This window comes from Hyla sarda, chromosome 6, assembly GCF_029499605.1.
Source record: "Hyla sarda isolate aHylSar1 chromosome 6, aHylSar1.hap1, whole genome shotgun sequence".
NCBI lineage: Eukaryota > Metazoa > Chordata > Amphibia > Anura > Hylidae > Hyla > Hyla sarda.
The window spans coordinates 293,007,540-293,025,932 of record NC_079194.1 but is presented as its reverse complement, the minus strand read 5'-3'; the positions used below and the strand labels follow the sequence as shown (position 1 = coordinate 293,025,932).

Below are 18,393 nucleotides of genomic sequence, written 5' to 3'. Positions count from 1 at the left end.
CCATTCTTGTGGCGACAATCTGCGCGGACTGCATTGCCGTCAATGGTGATGGCGCAGGTTCGCACTGTCCTAGCGCCACTGATTTATTTCTTTTTTTCCTCAAGTGGTTTCAAAATTAGATTTTTGGAAAATAAATGACAGGTGACTTTTCGAGGATTCTCTCTTTGTGCTGATCCTCCAGGGATCCTTTTCGCAAAAAAAAAAAAAAATTCATTGCTTTACCTGCATTGTAACAAACCCTCAGCACTAAGCCAGAACCAATTGCGCTGAAATAGTGATTTACCATTCACTTGCAAGAATGTTCCATTGAAAGCGTTATAGGGGGGGGGTTCTTTAACACACAGGATGGCTGGCTCTCTAGGGGGCATCACTTTGTGTGGGTGGGGGGGCTATTATTGTAACATACACAGGATTTCCTTAAAGGAGGGGGTCAGGTCTTCCATTGTGAGGGTCTGTGCCAGGTAAACACACATATGTGTGGTCGTACAGCAGTGGTCTCCAAATTGTGGACCTCCAGTTGTTGCAAAACTACAACTCCCAGCATGCCCCGACAGCTATTGGCACATTTGTGTGGTTGAACAGCAGTGGTCTCCAAATTGTGGACCTCCAGCTGTTGCAAAACTACAACTTCCAGCATGCCCGGACAGCCGTTGGCACATTTGTGTGGTCATAAAGCAGTGGTCTCCAAATTGTGGACCTCCAGCAGTTGCAAAACTACAACTCCCAGCATGCCCGTACAGCCGTTGGCACATTTGTGTGGTCGAACAGCAGTGGTCTCTAAACTGTGGACCCCCAGCTGTTGCAAAACTACAACTTCCAGCATGCCCGGACAGCCGTTGGCACATTTGTGTGGTCATAAAGCAGTGGTCTCCAAATTGTGGACCTCCAGCTGTTGCAAAACTACAACTCCCAGCATGCCTAGACAGCCGTTGGCACATTTGTGTGGTTGTACAACAGTGGTCTCCAAATTGTGGACCTCCAGCTGTTTCAAAACTACAACTCCCAGCATGCCCGGACAGCCCTTGGCACATTTGTGTGGTCGTAAAGCAGTGGTCTCCAAACTGTGGACCTCCAGCAGTTGCAAAACTACAACTCCCAGCATGCCCGTACAGCCGTTGGCACATTTGTGTGGTCGAACAGCAGTGGTCTCCAAACTGTGGACCTCCAGCTGTTGCAAAACTACAACTCCCAGCATGCCTGGACAGCAGTTGGCACATTTGTGTGGTCTTAAAGCAGTGGTCTCCAAACTGTGGACCTCCAGCTGTTGCAAAACTACAACTCCCAGCATGCCCGGACAGCCGTTGGCACATTTGTGTGGTCGGAAAGCAGTGGTCTCCAAACTGTGGACCTCCAGCTGTTGCAAAACTACCACTCCTAGCATGCCCGGACAGCAGTTGGCACATTTGTGTCGTCGTAAAGTAGTGGTCTCCAAACTGTGCACCTCCAGCTGTTGCAAAACTACAACTCCCAGCATGCCCGGACAGCCGTTGGCTGTCCGGGCATGCTGGGAGTTGTCGTTTTGCAACAGCTGGAGGTCCGCAGTTTGGAGACCTAGGTCAGAGTATTGTAAGCTGCTGCGCTCTTATAAAGTGGCAGCTGTCAGCTAAGTGGCGTCGACTCCAGCACTCCTCGTCCGTCACAGCGCCCCGAATCGATTACGCCGCCCATCACTTGTATAGTCCTTGTTGTCACCATAACCAGGTCTGTCTGTCACACTGTCTGTCATGGTCCGGCTGATCATCTGTCGTTGTGCGATTTTCGGCGCAGTCTCCTCTGATCCAGAATGAGATCGGTTTCATAGGAGTAAATTAGGGAGTAAATCCTGACGCCGTTTCTTAGTTTATTACAATAGCGTCAGCTCAGATTGGGCCGGGATTTGCGCCTGTCTTACGCTTTCAGTGACGTACGTCCAGCTGCTGAGGGTCTCCGGTACCTTGCCTGCTACAGTACCCACCCGGCACCAACATAGGGGGCTTAACTAGAAGGGGGTACTGCCACCACCTGACTAAAGACTGAAATGACTACTGTAACCATAATTTAATGGTATGAATAATAGTGTCATATATATAAATATATATATATAGATATATATATATATATATATATATATATAAAAGAATCCACATAATGTTGCTAGATAGCAATAAGCCACCAAATTGTTATTCTCTACAAGAAGAGGGTACCATGTTATTGTGTGGGCCCCCTGAATCCCTGGGCCCCCTGATGCTGATGGGCGGCCGGGCAAAACGAGTAAATGTTCAGTCCACATCCTTGCCAAAAGTGGGAATTTAGGATCATTCACAGTCATTTCTAGAGGGGAAGTAATGTCCCAATGTCCCCACTTGCTATAATTTTTTCCTGACACAGTACTCCCGCCCCCCAGAGTTTAATAAGAGTTAAATATGTGATTGGCCGTTGTAAACACCTGCTGGGCTGGTGGTAAATACCTGCTGGGCTGGGGGTAAATACCTGCTGGGCTGGTGGTAAATACCTCCTGGGCTGGGGGTAAATACCTGCTGGGCTAGTGGTAAATACCTTCTGGGCTGGGGGTAAATACCTGCTGGGCTGGGGGTAAACACCTGCTGGGCTGGTGGTAAATACCTGCTGGGCTGGGGGTAAATACCTGCTGGGCTGGGGGTAAACACCTGCTGGGCTGGTGGTAAATACCTGCTGGGCTGGGGGTAAATACCTGCTGGGCTAGTGGTAAATACCTCCTGGGCTGGATGTAAATACCTGCTGGGCTGGTGGTAAATACCTGCTGGGCTGGTGGTAAATACCTGCTGGGCTGGGGATAAATACCTGCTGGGCTGGTGGTAAACACCTGCTGGGCTGGTGGTAAACACCTGCTGGGCTGGGGGTAAACACCTGCTGGGCTGGTGGTAAACACCTGCTGGGCTGGGGGTAAACACCTGCTGGGCTGGTGGTAAATACCTGCTGGGCTGGGGGTAAATACCTGCTGGGCTGGTGGTAAATACCTCCTGGGCTGGGTGTAAATACCTGCTGGGCTGGTGGTAAATACCTCCTGGGCTGGTGGTAAATACCTCCTGGGCTGGATGTAAATACCTCCTGGGCTGGGGGTAAACACCTGCTGGGCTGGTGGTAAATACCTACGACAATTTCTCGGGTCGGTCCGAGACTTTCAGCTATAATACGTATTACGCGTGTCTGAAACCAACCTAAGGCTACGTAACTCATTTTTGGTGTTTTTTTTACCTAAAAAAAAGATGATAATAATAATAGTAATAATAATAATAAAAAAGAATAAAAGCCCCCCCCCCCTCCAAAAAAAAAAAAAAAAAAAAAACAACTGCTACCTCATTTTGCACTACCCTTTATTTATTTATTTATTTTTTGCGTGTTCGAAAATAGTGATTTTTATTCTTCTTTCCTTCGGTGTTTAACCCCCTGCGTTTCTATTATTACAAGTCACGTGATTCCTCCATCATGTGACTCAAGGATTTCTCCTGAAGAATTAGGGGGGCAATAAAAAAACAACAGAAAAAAAAATGCCAATATTAAACCCACATTGCAGTTTTTTCTGCATTTTTTTCGTCCTATAGAAGTCTATGGGAGAAAAAAAAAACGACCAAGATACCCCCCCCCCCCCCCCCACAAAAAAAAAAAAAAAAAAAAGTCTAAGAATGCTGCAATTTGCAATTAAAATAGTAATAATAATAAAAAAAATTGGCACTTTTTTGGCCAAATTTGACATTTTTAGGAGATGTTTTTGCCCCCCTTCCCCAAAAACAAACAAACAAAAAAAAAACTGTTAAATTAAAGACTCAATGAGGTTTCACAAGCTTCTCAACATGGCGTACAAATTTTTTTTCTCTTTGGAAGGGGTTCATTTTTAACAAAATTACCAAAAATACCAAAAGGGGTACTCCGGTGGAAAACTTTTTTTTTTTTTTTTAATGAACTGGCGCCAGACAGTTAAACAGATTTGTAAATTACTTCTATTAAAAAATCTCAATCCTTCCAGTACTTCTTAGCAGCTGTATGCTACAGAGGAAATTCTTTTCTTTTTGAATTTCTTTTTTGTCTTGTCCACAGTGCTCTCTGCTGACACCTCTGTCTGCGTCAGGAACTGTCCAGAGCAGGAGAGGTTTGCTATGGGGATTTTCTCCTGCTCTGGACAGTTCCTGATATGGACAGAGGTGTCAGCAGAGAGCACTGTGGACAAGACAAAAGAGAAATTCAAAAATAAATGAATTGCCTCTGTAGCATACAGCTGCTAATAAGTACTGGAAGGATTAAGATTTTTTTTTTTTTATAGAAGTCATTTGCAAATCTGTTTAACTTTCTGGCACCAGTTGATTTATATATATATATATATATATATATATATATATATATATATATATGGTCTCCACCGGAGTACCCCTTTAAGGGTTGCGCCAAAGTTAAGGCTTACGCCTTTTCAATCTTCAATTGACTATTCCGCCCCCATTGTGTGTACTACAACACCACTCGGCGCGGTCCTCCATTACGGAAGTGCAGGTGCAGCCGCTTGTTGCCGCGCCGCTACATTTTTTTACCGTACGGTTAACGTCTTGCGGTTAAAAAATGTTCTCACCGTCTCGTAACGTTGTTGTGGACAGAGAAGCGTCGTCTTTGGCCGAACTGTAACCGCGCGGCACTATACCCAGACGTCTTCGGGAACCAGCCGGAGAGGGCAGAGTGTGATTCGGCAATCCCTGCCAAACTCTCGCCTCCTTACGCTTTTTTCTTGCCCGGTTACTATGGCGACCTCAACTTTCATCTGGAATGTCGACCCAAAGCCATTTTCTAAACACTTCTGGGGGTTTCGCAAACAAGGGCTCCGAGGTGGTCTGAGCCGAAGGAACCTGCGGGGAACCAGCTCGGCTCATTCCCCCTGCCAGAAGCCTCCTTTATGCCACGCTGAATGCTTAACCCTCTGCGTGCCGAGCCACATTTTGTGGAACGTCTGAAAAATTGCACCTGTTACTGAAAGGGCAATTCCATTTTTCTTTATAGATTGCGGCAACTCAACTTTTAAATCGTTTTATTTTTTAATTTATTTATTTTAGTTTTTTATCCGCAATGTTGTACAGTGCAGCATGGATTCAATCACTATTATGTTTGTAGTAAATAGAAAAACAGGTATTTTTGGTACATGGGGAAAGCAGTGTTTGTAAAGCAGTGTTTCCCAACCAGGGTGTCTCCAGCTGTTGCAAAACTACAACTCCCAGCATGCCCGGACAGCCAAAGGCATCTGGGAGTTGGAGTTTTGCAACAGCTGGAGGCACCCTGGTTGGGAAACACTGCTGTAAAGTGATAAGCAGATAAATATATGTTGAGGTAAGTCATAGAACAGTATTGTTCAAACACTGTGCCTTCAGCTGTTGCAAAACTACAACTCCCAGCATGCCTGGACAGCCAAAGGCATCTGGGAGTTGTAATTTTGCAACAGCTGGAGGCACCCTGGTTGGGAAACACTGCTGTAAAGTGATAAGCTTATAAATCTATGTTGAGGTAAGTCATAGAACAGGGTTTTCCAAACTGTGTGTCTCCAGCTGTTGCAAAACTACAACTCCCAGCAAGCCCGGGCAGCCAAAGGCTGTCCGGGCATGCTGGGAGTTGTAGTTTTGCAACAGTTGGAGGCACCCTGGTTGGGAAACACTGCTGTAAAGTGATAAGCAGATAAATCTATGTTGAGGTAAGTCATAGAACAGGGATTTCCCAAACTGTGTACCTCCAGCTGTTGCTAAATTACAGCTCCCAGCATGCCCGGAAAGCCAAAGTCTGGAAGTTGTAGTTTTGCAACAGCTGGAGACACACCGGAAAACACTGTCATAGAGGTAAGTTAGAGCGGTGTTACCTACACTGTGGCTCATTAGCTGTTGTAAAACTACTACTCCCAGAATTCCCCGACAGCCGCAGGCTCTGTAGCTATTGCCATTTTACCCCCCCTCAGCATGCTTTAACAGCCACAGGTTCACCAGCTGTTGCAAGACTACAACTCCCAGCATATTCTAATAGCTGCAGACTCTCCAGCTGTTGTAAAACTATTTCCAGCATTCCCTGACAGCTGCAGACTCTGTAGTTGCTGCAAAAACGACAACTCCCATCATGGATGTTTGTCAAACAGTGTGCCTCCAGATGTTGCAGAACTACAACTTCGGCTTCCCGGGTATGCTGGGAGTTGTAGTTCTGCAACAGCTGGAGGCACTCTGTTTTGAAACACTGCTCTACCTGTTGCAAAACTGCAACTCTTAGTATTTTATTTTTATTTTTTACAGCTTGTCAGGGCATGCTGGGAGTTGAAGCTGGTTGCAGAACTACAACTCCCATGATGCCCTAACAGCCACAGGCTATCTAACTTTTGCAAAACTCCAAGCTCAGCATGCCTTGATACACCTAGGCTTCTCCAGCTCGGTGTTTTTAAATTTGTGTGCCTCCAGCTGTTGCAAAATTAGAACTCCTAGCATGCAGGGAATTGTAGTTTTGCAACAGCTGGAGGCACACTGTTTGGAAACACCGCTCTGTCTGTTGCAAAACTACAACTCTTAGTATGCCCTAACAGCTTGTCAGGTCATGATGGGTGTTGTAGTTTTCCAACAGGTTCGGGAACAACCACTGAGGCGCCCAACTAAACTAGAAGGGACTTTCTGAGAGAGTTGGGTAGCAGCCAACAGGGTGGCCATTACAGCTCAGCCACAACCCATCTTTTCTAAGCCCCTCATAGACATTGCTATTCAAGGCTTTAGAAAAGTTGGGTACAATCCCCAGGATAGTGGGTGACAAATCTTCTGCCCCCTCCTAGATGACCCCTTCTTTGTACAATATTTTGGAGCGCTCGCCTGTGTGGTGGCAAAGCCTTTAAAGGGGTTTTTATTGTAAATCAACAGGTGCCAGAAAGTTAAACAGATTTGTAAATTACTTCTATTTAAAAATCTTAATCCTTCCAGTACTTATCAGCTGCTGTATACTACAGAGGAAGTTCTTTTTCTTTTTGAATTTTCTTTCTATCTTACCACAGTGCTCTCTGCTGACACCTCTGTCCATTTTAGGAACTGTCTAAAGTACAAGTACAAGCAATTCCCCATAACAAACCTCTCCTACTCTGGACAGTTCCTGATATGACCAGAGCTTTGTGGGCACACAGAAAAGAAATTAAAAAAAAAATGCAAAAAGAAAAGAATTTCTTCTGTGGTATACAGCAGCTGATAAGTACTGGAAGGATTAAGATTTTTAAATAGAAGTAATTTACAAATCACATTTGTAACACATTTTTATTTTTTTAAATCAACTGGTGCCAGAAAGTTAAACAGATGTGTAAATTACCTCTATTAAAAAAAATCTTAATCCTTCCAGTACTTATCAGCTGCTGTATATTACAGAGGAAGTTCTTTTGTTTTTTAATTTCCTTTTTAATTTCCTTTGCCCACAAAGCTCTGGACAGTTCCTGATAGGACCAGAGCTTTGTGGGCACACAGAAAGGAAATTAAAAAAGAAAAGAACTTCCTCTGTAATATACAGCAGCTGATAAGTACTGAAAGGATTAAGATTTTTTTGTTATGAGGAAGAGGTTTGTTATGGGGAATTGCTTGTACTTTTTCTTTAGACACTTCCTAAAATGGACAGAGGTGTCAGCAGAGAGCACTGTGGTCAGACAGAAAGAAAATTCAAAAAGAAAAGAACTTCCTGTGGAGCATACAGCAGCTGATAGGTACTAGAAGGATTAAGATTTTTTTAATAGAAGTAATTTACAAATCTGTTTACATTTCTGGGGCCAGTTGATAAAAAAAAAAAAAAACATTTTCCAAAGGAGTACCTCTTTAATGGGTGGGTGATGAGTGATGGGTGCGGCGTCTCCCTATGATTAGTCATGGCTGGGCCCACATGTCTTAATAATGGGCCCCTAGCTGCAGAATTAAAGTCACGTCACCTCCTGACAATATTATCATTCCTCGGCAGGCGTGCGGCTCAGCTATGTCGCCATGACAGGCGGGGATTTATTTCGGTTCAGGCATTTGCAGTTTTGTTAGAGTTTGGTAAAGAACTAATAAATTTTTTTTTTAAAGTAACAGGAATGGAGAAGAATGATGAGGAGCGGCGGCCATCTTTTAGCGCCACCCTGTGGTGTGCGTAGGTATGCCTTGGGGCATGACCAGGATGGCACAAGGAGCTGTGGGTCATGTACGCATAGGAGGTCTATGAATCACAGTATGGACAGTGCTGCTATATGTAGTATCCATAGTGTGTATACATATAGAGTGCCCCCATATACAGCCCTGCAGCCAATACTGTGCCCCCCCATACAGTGCTATCTACAGTGCTCCAATGTGCCACTTTATGCAGCAGTGTTTCCCAACAGTCGTCCCGCCCCCTCCCATAGACTTGCATTAAGGGGGGCGGGGTGTGAGGGGGTGGGGCTAAGACATCACGAGCTCCCGGCTTCAGCGTTCGGAACAGTTTGTTCCAAACTCTGAGCAGCGGAGTACCCCTTTAGTACTATAGTAAATGAGTACTGTAGTGCAAGGAAATGCTGAAGAATAATGTAATGATTAGTTCCAGATTTGGATAGCCGGTCCTTAAAGGGGTACTCCCCTGGAAAACATTTTTTTTTTTTTTAATGAACTGGTGCAAGAAAGTTAAACAGATTTGTAAATGACTTATATTTAAAAATCTCAATCCTTCCAGTACTTATCAGCTGCTGTATGTTCCAGAGAAATTTCTTATCTTTTTGAATTTCCTTTCTGCCTGACCACAGTGCTCTCTGCTGACACCTCTGTCCATTTTAGGAACTGTCCACAGCAGGAGAGGTTTGCTATGGGGATTTGCTCCTGCTCTGGACAGTTCCTAAAATGGACAGAGGTGTCAGCAGAGAGCACTGTGGTCAGACAGAAAGGAAATTAAAAAAAGAAAAGAACTTCCTGTGGAGTATACAGCAGCTGATTAGTACTGGAAGGATTAAGATTTTTTTTTATAGAAGTAATTTACAAATCCGTTTAACTTTCTGGCACCAGTTGATTTAAAAAAATAATAATAATGTTTTTCAGTGGAGTACCCCTTTAATGAAATATAAAAAATGCTCACATGCAGACCAATCATGGATCGCTCACCAACGTATTGTGAAAATACGCATTAGTGGCACATCATTTTTGTGGAACATACATATATATATATATACACACACACATTGAGTTTTATATATATATATATATATATATATATATATATATATATATATATATATATTTATATATTTTATATACTGGTGCCAGAACATTAAACAGACTTGTAAATTACTTCTATTTAAAAATCTTAATCCTTCCAGTACTTAGCAGTTGCTGTATTCTCCACAGGAAGTTATTTTCTTTTTTTTTTATTTCCTTTCTGTCTGACCACAGCGCTCTCTGCTGACACCTCTGTCCATTTTAGGAACTGTCCTGAGTACAAGCAAATCCCCATAGCAAACCTCTCCTGCTCTGGTCAGTTCCTGACATGGACAGAGGTGTCAGCAGAGAGCACTGTGGTCAGGCAGAAAGGAAATTCAAAAAGAAAAGAACTTCCTGTGAGCATACAGCAGCTGTTAAGTACTGGAAGGATTAAGAATTTTAAATAGAAGCAATTTACAGATCTGTTTAACTTTCTGGCACCAGTTGATTTAAAAAAAAACATTTTTCCAGGGGAGTACCCCTTTAAGGACCGGCCATCCAAATCTGGAACTAATCATTAAATTATTCTCCAGCATTTCCTTGCAGTACTCATTTACTATAGCAGTGGTCTCCAACCTGCGGACCTCCAGATGTTGCAAAACTACAACTCCCAGCATGCCCGGACAGCCAACGGCTGTCCGGGAATGCTTGCTGGGAGTTGTAGTTTTGCAACATCTGGAGGTGCGCAGGTTGGAGACCACTGCACTAGAGTATTAAGATTCATACTGTTGCAGGACTTTTTGTTTGGGTCACTTCTAGAGATGAGCGAAGTTACAGTAAATTCGATTCGTCACGAACTTCTCGACTCGGCAGTTGATGACTTTTCCTGCATAAATTAGTTCAGCTTTCCGGTGCTCCGATGGGCTGGAAAAGGTGGATACAGTCCTAGGAGACTCTTTCCTACCACTGTATCCACCTTTTCCAGCCCACCGGAGCACCGGAAAGCTGAACTAATTTACGCAGGAAAAGTCATCAACTGCCGAGCCGAGAAGTTCGTGACGAATCGAATTTACTGTAAGTTCGCTCATCTCTAGTCACTTCCTTTTGATTTTACAGTATATATCGTTTGATGATTGTAATATTTAGTATTTAAGCCTTCATGTCATCTATTTTATATATGTTTCTAAATATTCTATATTTTTACCAAATATCCATTGTACGTCCGTTTTTGGCTGAGGTATTTGGGGACTGGGATTCGGACAATGGGATGTGTTGTGTTCTTGTGGTTATTGGTTGGACCACCAGGGACACATGAGCCGGCGGACCTCACGCTATGGATACTCACAGCCGGTCATACATGAGTTAACCCCTTCATCCTATATGATGTAGGATCCCACCATAGATTGGGACTTGTTTGGAGAACCTAAGACATTTCTTGAGGGCAGGATTTTCCACCTTTCTTGCAAAAAAAATAAAAAATACCGGCCATGCTAATTTGCATAATTAATTATATATGCATTAAATCACAGGATACAAATTTTGTCCTATTCTGACCCCTATAACTTTTTTATTTCTCCTTATACGGGGCCTGTATGAGGGTCATTTTTTGTGCCCCGATCTGTAGTTTTTAACAGAACCGTTTTTGTTTTGATGTGACTTTTTGATCGCTATTTTACTAACTACAACTCCTGTTACTAACTACAACTCCCAGCATGCCCTGATACAGCCTGTGGCTCAGCAGCTGCCCCAAAATGAAAACTACAACTCCCAGCATGTTGGACTATATAGTAGTATATAGTATTGGTCAGTGTTTCCCAACCAGGGGTGCCTCCAGCTGTTGCAGAACTACAACTCCCAGCATTTTGGACTATATAGTAGTATATAGTATAGGGCAGTGTTTCCCAACCAGGGGTGCCTCCAGCTGTTGCAAAACTACAACTCCCAGCATGTTGGACTATATAGTAGTATTTAGTATAGGTCAGTGTTTCTCAACCAGGGGGACCTCCAGCTGTTGCAAAACTACAACTCCCAGCATATTGGACTTTATAGTAATATAGGTCAGTGTTTTCCAACCAGGGGTGCCTCCTGCTGTTGCAAAACTACAACTCCCAGCATGTTGGACTATATAGTAGTATAGGTCAGTGTTTCCCAACCAGGGGTGCCTCCAGCTGTTGCAAAACTACAACTCCCAGCATGTTGGACTATATAGCAGTTTATAGTATAGATCAGTGTTTCCCAACCAGGGGTGCCTCCAGCTGTTGCAAAACTACAACTTCCAGCATGTTACACTATATAGTAGTATATAGTATATAGGTCAGTGTTTTCCAACCAGAGGTGCCTCCAGCTGTTGCAAAACTACAACTCCCAGCATGTTGAACTATATAGTAATATAGGTCAGTGTTTCCCAACCAGGGGTGCCTCCAGCTGTTGCAAAACTACAACTCCCAGCATGTTGGACTATATAGTAATATAGGTCAGAGTTTCCCAACCAGGGGTGCCTCCAGCTGTTGCAAAACTACAACTCCCAGCATGGCATGCTGGGAGTTGTAGTTTTGCAACAGCTGGAGGCGCCCTGGTTGAGAAACACTGGTATAGTATATGGTAGAACATTCTGGAGTATTAGGATTGGTTGGAAAAATACCGACTAGTTTTAATATAAAATTACCGGCAATGTGGTAACCCTACTTGAGGGTCATTGTTCAGATTTAAGAATTTTGAATTTCAGAACTCTTTAGTTTTTTTTGTTATTTTTGGCAAATATATCATTTAGATTATTCTTGAGCAATCCAACCCCTTCTATTGTTCTTCCGTGTCTTGCGGGGAACCTGTGGTGAATTGAGGTCTTAGCCACTTTCACGTTTTTGTTGTTGACTTTTTCCCAGCTCTTTAGAATGCCCGAAATGCGTCTGCAGAGCTTTGTGTGCTCCCGGACAGAGACCAGGCTGACCGCTGCCAGCCAATGATGATAAATGGGGGGATGGAAGCCGAAATCTTCTATCCTGCCATTCAACGTTCCATCTGAGCTCCCTGTAAAATCAATTAGGGGCTTCCCATGGAGACAATACCCCTTGGGCTCATTGTAAACTAGGCCAGACAGGGACGGGACATCCAGACACGGGGGGGGGGGGGGGGGGGGGCAGATGCCTCCACTGAATGGAGGTTACTGGGGCAGATGAAGCCTCCAGGACAGAGGAGCAGACAGGGATTCTCTGTTACCCTTGACTGAAGCCCGGGGCGGCGCTGCCATCAGACAGACAAGATAATACATTTCCCACCGTTTATCTGTGGTCAGCGGCGGCCATTAGGAATCCGGATCCTTGTGCGGTGGGGGGGGCGTCATGGGGATTTATTCGTTTGTCAACTTCCAGGCGATGGAGACAAATTTACAGTTATTGCTTTTCTCTATTGCTGCAAAGTGGAAAATCGTTCACTAGAGTAGTGATTCCTAATGTTGTGTCATGTGGTCCTCATTTGCGTCATCATCCTGTACCCCAAGTGTTGTCATCCTGTACCCCAAGTGTTATTATCCTGTACCCCAATTGTTATCATCCTGTACCCCAAGTGTTATCATCCTGTACCCCAAGTGTCATCATCCTGTACCCCAAGTGTCATCATCCTGTACCCCAAGTGTCATCATCCTGTACCTCAAGTGTTATTATCCTGTACCCCAAGTGTCATCATCCTGTACCCCAAGTGTTATTATCCTGTACCCCAAGTGTCATCATCCTGTACCCCAAGTGTTGTTACCCTGTATCCCAAGTGTCATCATCCTGTACCCCAAGTGTCATTATCCTGTACCCCAAGTGTCATCATCCTGTACCCCAAGTGTTATCATCCTGTACCCCAAGTGTTATCATCCTGTACCCCAAGTGTCATCATCCTGTACCCCAAGTGTCATCATCCTGTACCCCAAGTGTTATCATCCTGTACCCCAAGTGTCATTATCCTGTACCCCAAGTGTCATCATCCTGTACCCCAAGTGTCATCATCCTGTACCCCAAGTGTCATCATCCTGTACCCCAAGTGTTATTATCCTGTACCCCAAGTGTCATCATCCTGTACCCCAAGTGTCATCATCATGTACTCCAAGTGTTATCATCATGTACCCCAAGTGTCATCATCCTGTACCCCAAGTGTCATTATCCTGTACCCCAAGTGTCATCATCCTGTACCCCAAGTGTTATCATCCTGTACCCCAAGTGTTATTATCCTGTACCCCAAGTGTTATCATCCTGTACCCCAAGTGTCATTATCCTGTACCCCAAGTGTTATCATCCTGTACCCCAAGTGTCATCATCCTGTACCCCAAGTGTTATTATCCTGTATCCCAAGTGTTATCATCCTGTACCCCAAGTGTTATTATCCTGTACCCCAAGTGTCATTATCCTGTACCCCAAGTGTCATTATCCTGTACCCCAAGTGTTATCCTGTATCCCAAGTGTTATCCTGTACCCCAAGTGTCATCATCCTGTACCCCAAGTGTCATTATCCTGTACCCCAAGTGTTATCCTGTATCCCAAGTGTCATCATCCTGTACCCCAAGTGTCATTATCCTGTACCCCAAGTGTTATCATCCTGTACCCCAAGTGTTATTATCCTGTACCCCAAGTGTCATTATCCTGTACCCCAAGTGTTATCATCCTGTACCCCAAGTGTTATTATCCTGTACCCCAAGTGTCATTATCCTGTACCCCAAGTGTTATCCTGTATCCCAAGTGTAATCATCCTGTACCCCAAGTGTCATTATCCTGTACCCCAAGTGTTATCCTGTATCCCAAGTGTAATCATCCTGTACTCCAAGTGTCATTATCCTGTACCCCAAGTGTTATCCTGTATCCCAAGTGTCATCATCCTGTACCCTAAGTGTTATTATCCTGTACCCCAAGTGTCATTATCCTGTACCCCAAGTGTTATCCTGTACCCCAAGTGTCATTATCCTGTACCCCAAGTGTCATTATCCTGTACCCCAAGTGTTATCCTGTACCCCAAGTGTCATTATCCTGTACCCCAAGTGTCATCATCCTGTACCCCAAGTGTCATTATCCTGTACCCCAAGTGTCATCATCCTGCACCCCAAGTGTTATCATCCTGTACCCCAAGTATTATCATCCTGTACCCCAAGTGTCATTATCCTGTACCCCAAGTGTTATTATCCTGTACCCCAAGTGTCAGTGTCATTATCCTGTACCCCAAGTGTAATCATCCTGTACCCCAAGTGTTATCATCCTGTACCCCAAGTGTAATCATCCTGTACCCCAAGTGTTATTATCCTGTACCCCAAGTGTCAGTGTCATCATCCTGCACCCCAAGTGTTATCATCCTGTACCCCAAGTATTATCATCCTGTACCCCAAGTGTTATCATCCTGTACCCCAAGTGTTATCATCCTGTACCCCAAGTGTAATCATCCTGTACCCCAAGTGTTATTATCCTGTACCCCAAGTGTCAGTGTCATCATCCTGCACCCCAAGTGTTATCATCCTGTACCCCAAGTATTATCATCCTGTACCCCAAGTGTCATTATCCTGTACCCCAAGTGTTATTATCCTGTACCCCAAGTGTCAGTGTCATTATCCTGTACCCCAAGTGTTATCATCCTGTACCCCAAGTGTTATCATCCTGTACCCCAAGTGTAATCATCCTGTACCCCAAGTGTCATCATCCTGTGCCCCAAGTCTCAGTGTCATTATTCTGTCAATGTTGTCAACTTCCACACTATAGGAATTTGCTTAGTCGGTTGCCATTTCTAACATATATTTTACTATTATTAATTATTATTACTTTTTTATTTCTCTGCCATTTCATTGGTTGTCAACGCTTTTCCTGACCACCAGCAACCATGGTGACGATACATCGGAGGCGGTTAGAAGCGAGTGATTGTATGCCCTCCTATGACTATCGTATTTTCTGTCATGTCAGGAGAAGGTTAAACTCATTTAAAGGGACATAACATAAAACGATTAAACGACACGTGGGGCTGTTTAGGGAATCCTGCGTATTTAAAGGGACAGTCACACTCTTGTTCCAACACTTCATTAAAAGGAATTTTTTTTTTTGAACGCAGCTCTGGATGGGACTGGAGAAGAAGACACAATGTAAGAAATCAGAGATATGCCGAACAATTTATTTGCTAGATTTTGGGAGAGTCTCCTGTCTCTGAGGTTATACACAGTGATTTCCAGGCTGGAGACACTGTCAATGTGATAGTAATTAGAATTTCGGACCCCGCTCGCCTCGGCTCGGATGCAGCCAAGCAGCTCGAATCGTGTTTCATTTCAAGTCATTTTTTGTAGCTCAATGAGCCATATGACAAGCGGAATGCTTCTTCAATGTATAGTGGATCTGCTCCGCCACAGCGCCCGCGCCAATTCTGAAATTACTATTGATCTTAAAGGGGCGGCGAGAGAAAAAAACATTTTCATAGGCTCTAACCCTTTGCCTAAGTCAGTATTTCCCAACCAGGGTGCCTCCAGCTGTTGCAAAACTGCAACTCCCAGCATGCCCGGACAGCCGTTGGCTGTCCGGGCAAGCTGGAAGTTGTAGTTTTGCAACAGCTGGAGGCACCTTGGATGAGAAACACTGGCCTAGGTACACCATTTTTGTAATTCCTCCACCCCCATGTACCTCAAATTGTCAGACTGTGTTATCTATTTATAAGTGTTATAAGGAGATGACTGCAGAGAAGTGATCTCTACAGAACAGGAAGTATCAGCTTATAGTCAGTGGTGGACCCTGTGTTATCTATTTAAGTGTTATAAGGAGATGACTGCGGAGAAGTGATCTCTACAGAACAGGAAGGGTCTGCCTATTGTCAGTGGTTGATCCTATGTTATATATATATAGGTGTTATAAGGAGATGACTGTGGAGAAGTGATCTCTACAGAACAGGAAGTATCCGCTTATATTCAGTGGTGGATCTTGTGTTATCTATATAAGTGTTTTAAGGAGATGACTGCAGAGAAGTGATCTCTACAGAGCAGTAAGTATCAGCTTATAGTCAGCAATGGATCATGTGTATATAGGTGTTATATGGAGATGACTGCGGAGAAGTGATCTCTACAGAACAGGAAGGGTCAGTCTATTGTAAGTAGTGGTTCTTGTGGTATCTATATAAAGGTGTTATAAGGAGATGACTGCGGAGAAGTGATCTCTACAGAACAGAAAGGGTCAGCCTATAGTCAGTAGTGGTTCCTGTGGTATCTATATAAAGGTGTTATGAGGAGATGACTGCTGAGAAGTGATCTCTACAGAAAAGGCATTGTCAGCCTGTTGTCAGTGGTGGATTCTGTGTTATCTATCTATCTATCTGTATATAAACTAAAGGGGATGAGTATTTGCCTCAGGGCGAGGCCACCACTCCTGGTGTAACGGAGCTTCAGATGGCCATTAAGCACTCCGCGGGCATTCTGGGTAGGGGAATATGCAAAGCAGCTCATTACATCACCTTTTCAGGTAGTGTTCCCTGGTATCAGCTTAGCTCCTGTTAAGGAATATAAAAAGCTGATCGGGATTTTATGCCAAGCCAGACTACTCCCCAAAAGGGAAGTTTCTACCCATCTGCAGACAGCTGTTTCATGGTTTTTGCCACTCGTCAGTACAGAGCAGGGTGATCTGGCTTGGCTGGGGTAAGAGGCCTGAGAGAGAATATTGCATATTCTCCTACCCAGAATGCCCGCGGAGTGCTTAATGGCCTTCTGAAGCTCCGTTACACCAGGAGTGGTGGCCTCGGCCTGAGGCAAATACTCATCCCCTTTAGCTGCTCTCAGGCCTCTTACCCCAGCCAAGCCCGATCACCCTGCTCTGTACTGACGAGTGGCAAAAACCATGAAACAGCTGTCTGCAGATGGGTAGAAACTTCCCTTTTGGGGAATAGTCTGGCTTGGCATAAAATCCCGATCAGCTTTTTATATTCCTTAACAGGAGCTAAGCTGATACCAGGGAACACTACCTGTACAAGGTGGTGTAAGGAGCTGCTTTGCATATTCCCCTATATATATATATATATATATATATATATATATATATATAATGTGTATAAGGAGATGACTGAGGAGAAGTGATCTCTACAGAACAGTAAGGATCAGCCAATTGTTAGTGAAGGATGCTGTGTTATCTATATATAAGCGTTATAAGGAGATGACTGCGGAGAAGTGATCTCTGCAGAACAGGAAGTATCAGCTTATTGTCAGTGGTGGATCCTGTGTTATCTATATAAGCGTTATAATGAGATGACTGCGGAGGAGTGATCTCTACAGAACAGTAAGTATCAGCTTATTGTCCGTGGTGGATCCTGTGTTATCTATATAAGTGTTATAAGGTGATGACTGCGGAGGAGTGATCTCTACAGAACAGTAAGTATCAGCTTATTGTCCGTGGTGGATCCTGTGTTATCTATATAAGTGTTATAAGGTGATGACTGCGGAGAAGTGATCTCTACAGAACAGGAAGTATCAGCTTATAGTCAGTGGTGGATCCTATGTTATCTTGTTGATTATAATTTGATCTCTACAGAGCAGTAAGGGGAAATTACTGTACATGAAGCATTATAGTTGAGGATCCACTTCCAAAGGTATTGGGGCCCATAAACCTCAAGTTAGACATTTACCTCTATGGCAGTGTTTCCCAACCAGAATGCCTCCAGCTGTTGCAAGACTACAAACCCCAGCATGCCCGGACAGCCTTTGGCTGTCCGGGCATGCTGGGAGTTGTAGTCTTGCAACAGCTGGAGGCACTCTGATTGGGAAACACTACTTCATGGTATGCGTTTGCCGCTCTGAAGCCCTTCATAGACATTACATGCGTAGTCTTGAGATATCACTGAACTCTGCCTGAACTACATAACTTAATTGTATTGTAAGACATAAGACACATGGCCCAAGGATGTGTCCTGTGGATACCAGATAGACTCAGGGTTCGATCACGGAATACAGATCTGATTATAGTCTGGTCCTGTATATAGTATTGGACACCACAACATACAGGTTTGTCAGCTGCATTCACCATTCTGCTGGCTTCAGAGCTGAAATCTCCCAGCATTCCCTGCTTGTTGATCGTTTTGCTCACAGTCTCAAGGTTGGCTGCTGTTTAGGCCTTAAATTGTGAATGACTGCCGCTGTATACTGCTGAGTGTCGACACAAGAAATAAACACCAGACAAAAAGTTGGTATAAAACTCCTTCTCAATAGGAGCTGTCCCAAGGAGTCCTATTTATTATACAGAATGACATTGGTTTTTTACATTTGACAAAAAGAGGGGGTTAGTTATCACGT

General features: G+C 44.0%; 1 protein-coding gene across 1 annotated transcript in view; it reads right to left on the bottom strand.

The window, feature by feature from the left end:
• Nucleotides 1–4,708, bottom strand: part of TSPAN18 (tetraspanin 18) — a 153,613-nt gene extending 148,905 nt beyond the window's left edge. The window contains exon 1 of the mRNA XM_056527771.1: nucleotides 4,577–4,708. The gene's annotated coding sequence lies outside the window, so the exon portion shown is untranslated. The remainder of the gene's footprint in view (nucleotides 1–4,576) is intronic.
• Between the last annotated feature and the right edge of the window lie 13,685 nt (nucleotides 4,709–18,393).